The sequence below is a fragment of the Patella vulgata genome, chromosome 5, assembly GCF_932274485.2.
Source record: "Patella vulgata chromosome 5, xgPatVulg1.2, whole genome shotgun sequence".
In the NCBI taxonomy this organism is placed as follows: Eukaryota; Metazoa; Mollusca; class Gastropoda; family Patellidae; genus Patella; species Patella vulgata.
In genome coordinates, this window is record NC_065883.2 from 25,760,112 (window position 1) to 25,767,110 (window position 6,999).

Below are 6,999 nucleotides of genomic sequence, written 5' to 3' on the forward strand. Positions count from 1 at the left end.
GTAGGGGCCTTTAGCAGTGGGAACCGGAGAACCCGGAGAAAATCACGAGGTTGGACAGGCGACCCTACTCCTTGTCACATACAACCGGAGATTCGAAACAACGCCAGTTGACTCAATGACAGGCCTTATGATACAGCGCACTGCTAACCATTCGGCCATCCAACCCCACTCCAACTGCCAAGGGTTCTGTTACGTGCACATCTTCGTGTACATAGGACATCGTTTTTTTCTCATAACTAACACCCAGGTGGCAGTATTTACGAATGAGTGTTAGTCTATTTTGATCCATGCGTGTAGTGACGAGATCCTGAGCAAGTTGTTATCTGACGCGCGCTACTTAGTTATCCGGTGCGCACTAGTTAGTTATCCGGTGCGCGCGCCAGATATATTTTTTTTATTTTGTGTCCCTTACCGGGCTCCGTAATTATATCCCATAATGTATTATAATTGAAAAATTTGCTTGATAAACCCTCGAGAATCATATTCGAAATGTCGCTCAGTTATGAACAGTAAAATTCCATAGATTTAGAACACGTTATAATAATCACAATAATCAATTTGACTATAATCTTTTAACCGTGTTTCAGGGTAGATTACGAAATTGAAAATTGAAAATATCGCCTAAAAGTCATGTAGATGATACCTATGTTACTATCTTTTTTTCTTTTTCTTTTTCTTTTTTTTTGGGGGGGGGGGGCTGGGAGCACGGATATTCGTATTCACTAATGTTTCTAACATTCTCATTTAGCTAAATATCGAGTGTATTATGTTATTAAGCGTTTTTCACACACATCATGAATTTCAAACGAAAACATGTATTATGGTTATTTTTAGGTTAGATTTCAAGAGGGTGGCCACTTTATTGTATATGAAGAAAAGAAGGGAAAACATACTAATAAAGTCAGCAGGTTTTTGTTTATTAGTATTATTATACAGACCAATCTGTACGTTTATTGTCAAATTAATATTAACATACACTCACAAACTGCGTCTATTTTTATGGTACAGGTGTGTTTTGGGGTTGTTTTTTTATCTTAATATCCATTTAGTTCTCCAATTTTATCTTCGTAAAACAGTAGTTTGTAGTTTGGGTTGAGCATTTCGACAAAACCTTTACTTGCCATTTAACTGTAATACATGTATCCACCTAAACAGGGTTGACGAAAATGACAATCATGAAAAATTTTTCTTTACGAGTTTTATTATTTTTTAAAATTCTTTTGGTATAAACTGAGATATAGAGTGAGATAGAGATATGACCTGAAAGACCTTGACGTTGCTATGTCGGAATTTCAATTATCCATAATTGGGTCAGTTTTTGTGAAAACATTTAAATGTTGAACAATACTGTCGGTGATTATTATATTAAGATTGTGTTTTGGATAGGCTAGTGAAGACGGGATTTTTGGGCGGGTGGAGGGGGGGGGGGTCCAAAAACATTTTCAGTTCTTGCTAAGATGCACCATATAGATTACCTTCTGAACTCGTATATTATAAAGATTATAAAGGTTTCTTACATCTTAAAAGGACATATAATGAGGGGATATACAGCGTGGGCCAAAATGTTACCCATTCTGTGATGGGGTGCATGGATTGAGCATGGCATTAATTATTGAACGTGTTCAGAAATAGTGACAAAACAGGAGACTATTAGTATCCAATAAAAACTTCATGCTTCGGTGACATTTTTCTGAAAAAAATTATTAAAGTATTCACATTTAAAATAGTAGTGTACAATCAGAATGGGTAACATTGGCCCACCCTGTATAATAAGAACTATTACATCAGTGAATGTATTGTATAACAAACAAACATGGCTATCATAGATCACGAGGTGATAAGACTCGTATCCGTCTTTTATAGTGATTATATTAAAGATGCATTATGTAAGAGCTAAATCTGTCAATAATTGAAATAAAATTGAACCATACGTTAGTCCCGAAATGACCTAGTTTTGGAAAACTCGGATACCCCACCTAAGTAATATAGAATTGGAGACGATTAATCACGCTGTTCTGTCTGAATTATTTGAAAATCATTTACATCGTCACCCATTTATGTCGGAATTGTTTTTGTAAAATAATGCAGATTCTTTATATTACGATTAAAAGTAAAATATTTGTTCTTGGCTACATTGAATTAAATGACTAAAACTGTAAAGGGCATGGTGGCTTAAAAAATATCAAGTGCAGTATTTGGTGTCTTACGGTTAAAGGAAAAATAATGTCAGTTTTTGTTTCCGAAAAGATTTCCGGGCCAAAAGTTCATACCAAAAAATATGGTTGACGAAAGCTTTACAAAGAAATAAATGTATTTTGATCAACGGGTGAACATAATGTGAGAGGTAATTGAGTCGAATGATTTTTTCTAATCGGTAATTTGTAAAATGATGAATCTATTTTGGAAGGAACAATAGCAACACACGAAACATAAATCTCTCTTTTTAAAGAAAGGAGTAATTATAGAAACCACTTTTAAGACGAGACTACATGTAGTCTTTAACAGACAAGTTCCCTTCAACTTTCCACCTTAATTATATAGCGCTGCAGTTTTTTCAGCATCTTTTTGTTATTGACAAGTGTTTCATTGCTCAACGACCAGTGGCTAAAGAGATTCACCTGGGGTCAGTTAGAGTGGACATAGGTCATCACCTGGCCTTGTATGATCAAAACCTTTCATTCGCTTGGCATCGATTCAAGAGTCTTTATTTATCAACCTTTTCACTTGGGTATTTATAAGGTATATTATATGTAGGTATATGTATATTATAATATACTTTACGTGATGAGCATAATATATACTGCATGGCGTATTTTATAGAGAGGTTTTACTAAATAGGATTATCTTAATCCACTGGGAACATGATTTCCACTGAGAACACGATGATTAATAAATGATTTTAATCAGTGGGAATTATTTGTTTAATTTGTATTAATATAAATCACTTTGAAATTTTAAAATGAAAATAAACCAATGCCATCATTATACCATAATACTTTTTGTTGGGATAAATTTGAATGTCTACAAGCTCTACTTTGGGCTTAATTAAAATGAAATCCATTTCTAAAATATTTTCAGGTATGGGTTTACACATTCATGTTCTTTACAACGGTTGTCGTTCGGATTGGACGTTAAACCGAGGCCCCGTGTACACATTGGCGTGCATAATTTCAAAGCACATGGCATATAGTATGTCCGACTTCACTAGACAAATCGGTGGAGACGTTAAACCCGATTTCACTTCTTTGGTGTTTAGAGAATAAGAAAGTAAAATTAAACAAGAGTAGTCTTTAATAGTTAATATTCGAATCATTGTAATACAACTACAGTTTTTACTTTGAGGCCATACAAAAAAAAATATAAACATGTCAGAAAAAGTACTGGTTTAAACAGATTTTGTTGAAATCCATGAATTAGTCGAGGAAAGCTTTACCACGAAGCATACATTAAAGTTCACAAAGTGATCAAGGGCAATGACCATAGGTTTCTTCTCCTCATTAATTTTAAATGTAAGCAATACATAATGTGTTGCTTTTGAAAAGATCGGACGAGAAATGTGACAACAATTTTATACGACTGAAATTTCGATGTAAAATTATATTTTTATTTACTCATATCAATAATTGGAATAAGTACTACGTTTTTCCAAAAATGTATAAATTTGTTCCTTCAAGGTCTGCCTGACTTATCCCTATTATATGCAGCTCCATTTTAACAATTCCGAATAAACAATACCAACGCGAAAAAACTATCAAATTTGATTGAAATTAATCAATATGTCCAGGTTAAGGGTTCTTAAATGTCCGGAAGTGTTTAAATTGACCTTGAGCGATTTCCCAGGTTCTCCCAATGTGACCATGTAACGTACGTATATGAACGAATCTGGATTCTGATAACTAAAGCAACATTAATTAGCACATTTCATCGAAATCCTTCGAGCAGTTCTGAATGGCATATGCCAGTTGTGCCCTTGGCCTTACAGACTAAAAATATTCCACAAAGCGCAAGCCAGACGGCGGAAAGTTATCTTTGTAGCTCAAAGCATACGTTAGCTTTCCAATCAAATTCCCACAATAATACACCGTACTACAAATTGATTTATATTTTCATTAAGGCATGCATGTAAATAATTTTAATTAAATCAGTCTGCCCATAACACCATGTGTAATGTATTGGACGCTTAAATTGTAGTAAACAACAACTTAAGGTACAAGCCAAATAGTGCCAAGACTCAAATAGCTAGTTAGTGCACTGAAATATGAGAACGGAGGACATTTTAAACTTATTAAAACCATTGAAAAAAAAAATGTTTTAATGGAACAGTCTGTAAAAAAAGTTAACAGCGATTCCTTTATCACGTTGCGATCGGGTGCCCCCCGTTTAATGGATGCCCAAAGCCACAGCCCCCCCCCCCCGGGCCTCTATCTGCACGGAACTAACCATGCATAATGATATATAAAGTGGAACCGATAAAAAAAATATCTTTCAGATAGTATTTTAGATATAGTCAGATCCTCTGACCTCTCATGTCGCCTATAGGCTATATTCAAACCACCACGTGCACACCGGTTAAAATATCTTTTAGAGCAAGTGTTCGGCCAATTATCTGAAGCAATTAGTAACTGGGCTGACAAGAACCCCCCAATGTTGCACGGTATCGTGGGAAGAAGACTTGATGTTTTTTGTTTGGGTATTTTGAGAGATTAGAAGATGATCTATGCTGGAGATAGCAGATTTAGCCTATAAAAGAAATGTATATCTGCAGGCAATTCATCCTCTCCCACTTTATAACATCTGTCTGCCGTGTGACCTTAACCGACCTTTCATTGACCATGTGAATGATTTGATGGTCTTATAAAATACTTGTATGGAACCACTTTAAGACAGTTTTCTTTCATGAAAATCATAAGAAGAACGCTTACTCAAAACATTTTCGTCCGAGGTTTCATATTTTGCAGGCAGACTGTCGAACACAATTTAGATAAAAACAATGAATAAATGTCATAAACAAAAGTGTCGAAGTGAATTCAGGTTTGTTCGGCGATGTCCCATGAGGTTTGACAAATGATATTTAGTATTCATACGGAATAAGCATAACATATCTGTAGTTCGCAATGATTGATTTTCTGTTTATTTTTAAAGTGTTTATTTTTCCCTGGGCAGCAGAATATACGACACCTGATGTGATTGAAAACAATTTTACAACGATATTTCATAAAGCATTTGTATCATTTCTTATTTACTGGTGTTTTTCATGTTTTGTTTTGATATTTTTTTTTAACACAAAAGGTTTCTTATCAATATGAATATATAAGTGTACGTAGTAGTTTGGCTGTCTATAGGGGCGATATCCCTCGTAGCACACTGTTTTATAGTCCGTCTTCATCATCAAGGTTGGTACTAAAAGTAAGATATTAAACCCCGTTCCATTTCATTTTTATTCCACTGGCACAGCTAGAGATCTTATTTATAGATATTTCCCCAAAACGATATCTTATCTTCTCTGTCAATAGTAATTATTTACGGAAACTTGCTACTGTGGTTCAGTGAGTACGACGCTGGTTCACTAACCAGAAGGTCTGGGGTCGATCCCAGTTTGGACCGTGAAAGTTCCCCGGGAGTTTCCAGTAATGGAGGGCCTGACAAAAAACAGCGTTTAGTCGCTTGGATGGGACGAAAAACCAATGTTGCTTGTACACCTTGGCGTGCATGTAAAAGAATCCTTGGAAGTTGGAATTCAATTGCTACCCGGGCAAATGTTCTCTCTATAGCTAACTGAACTTCTTCATTATCCCCGTTGGAGCAGGACAGCAGGACGTTAAACCCCACTTCATTTATTAATGCTTTGTACAAGATTCATTATAGCTACAAAATTTGACGTCAGCTATTATTTAATAATATACCATTTTATGGTTGGGGTTTATACTACGATGACTATCCATCTGTTGAAAAGGTGTACCACGTACTACACAGATAAGGGTAAAATACTTCTCATAATTGACCTGATATGACTTCTTCAATGATTTTGCAAGCTGGACTCTTCTTCTAGGTTCGCGCGAGGTCAACTTCCCAGACCACTGATGTTTCGGTCATGCAGGAGACGAGGTCAAACGGCGGCCACCTGATAGGAGGGAAACCAAATAAGATATACACAATCTGACCGCATCTCCCGTAAGCGTTCTACTTAAACTACCCGAATTCCGCATTCAGCAACCTGCTTTGTTCTGCAAGAAATGTGCGGTTGACCTTTTGGCCCCCAACTTATTATATTTGACATGCCCACTTTAAACGTGCATAGATGTATATGGAGAAGGTCTTTCTTTACATTTGGTTCACATGTACATAGGTTTATTCTCTTGTTTGGTTGACTTACAGGTAAGTGAGATTAAGATAAGTGTCTTTATAACTCATTCGCTTTAAACAATATATTATACTTATATAACAATAAACATTTATACATACTCACTGACATAGGACCTACACAAAACATGACAGTTTAGTAACAAATTGATTTTTACAATCAAAACGGAAGAAACTTACACGTGGCAGAAAGTAGGTAATGAGACAAGGAAACGAGGAACAGGGGGTAATAGACAAAAATGTAATGTCGCGGAATTGTGTAAGAGGAACTGAGTAACGGGCGTGGGAAATAAGGAAACGATGGGGTGGGGGTGTCAACCGCGATGACAACTGCCTAGACGTGTTGGTAATTGAATTAGAATAGTGTTGTGCTAAGGTCAACTCTGAAATGGTTATTTTGACAATTTCTTATACGATTATTGTGTCGAGTTTGATACGCTTAGGCAGAAAACTATAACTGTATTATCTTTTACGTGTGTTATAACCAACATTTAAATAACGTGTCTCAGTTTATTGCGGATACGTTCATGTATGCTGTGATTATTAGGGACTTGACAATCATGACATACCACCAGAAAGGAGAGAGAGAGAGAGAGAGAGAGGGGGGGGGGGGTAACGTCCACTTGACACAAACTAGAT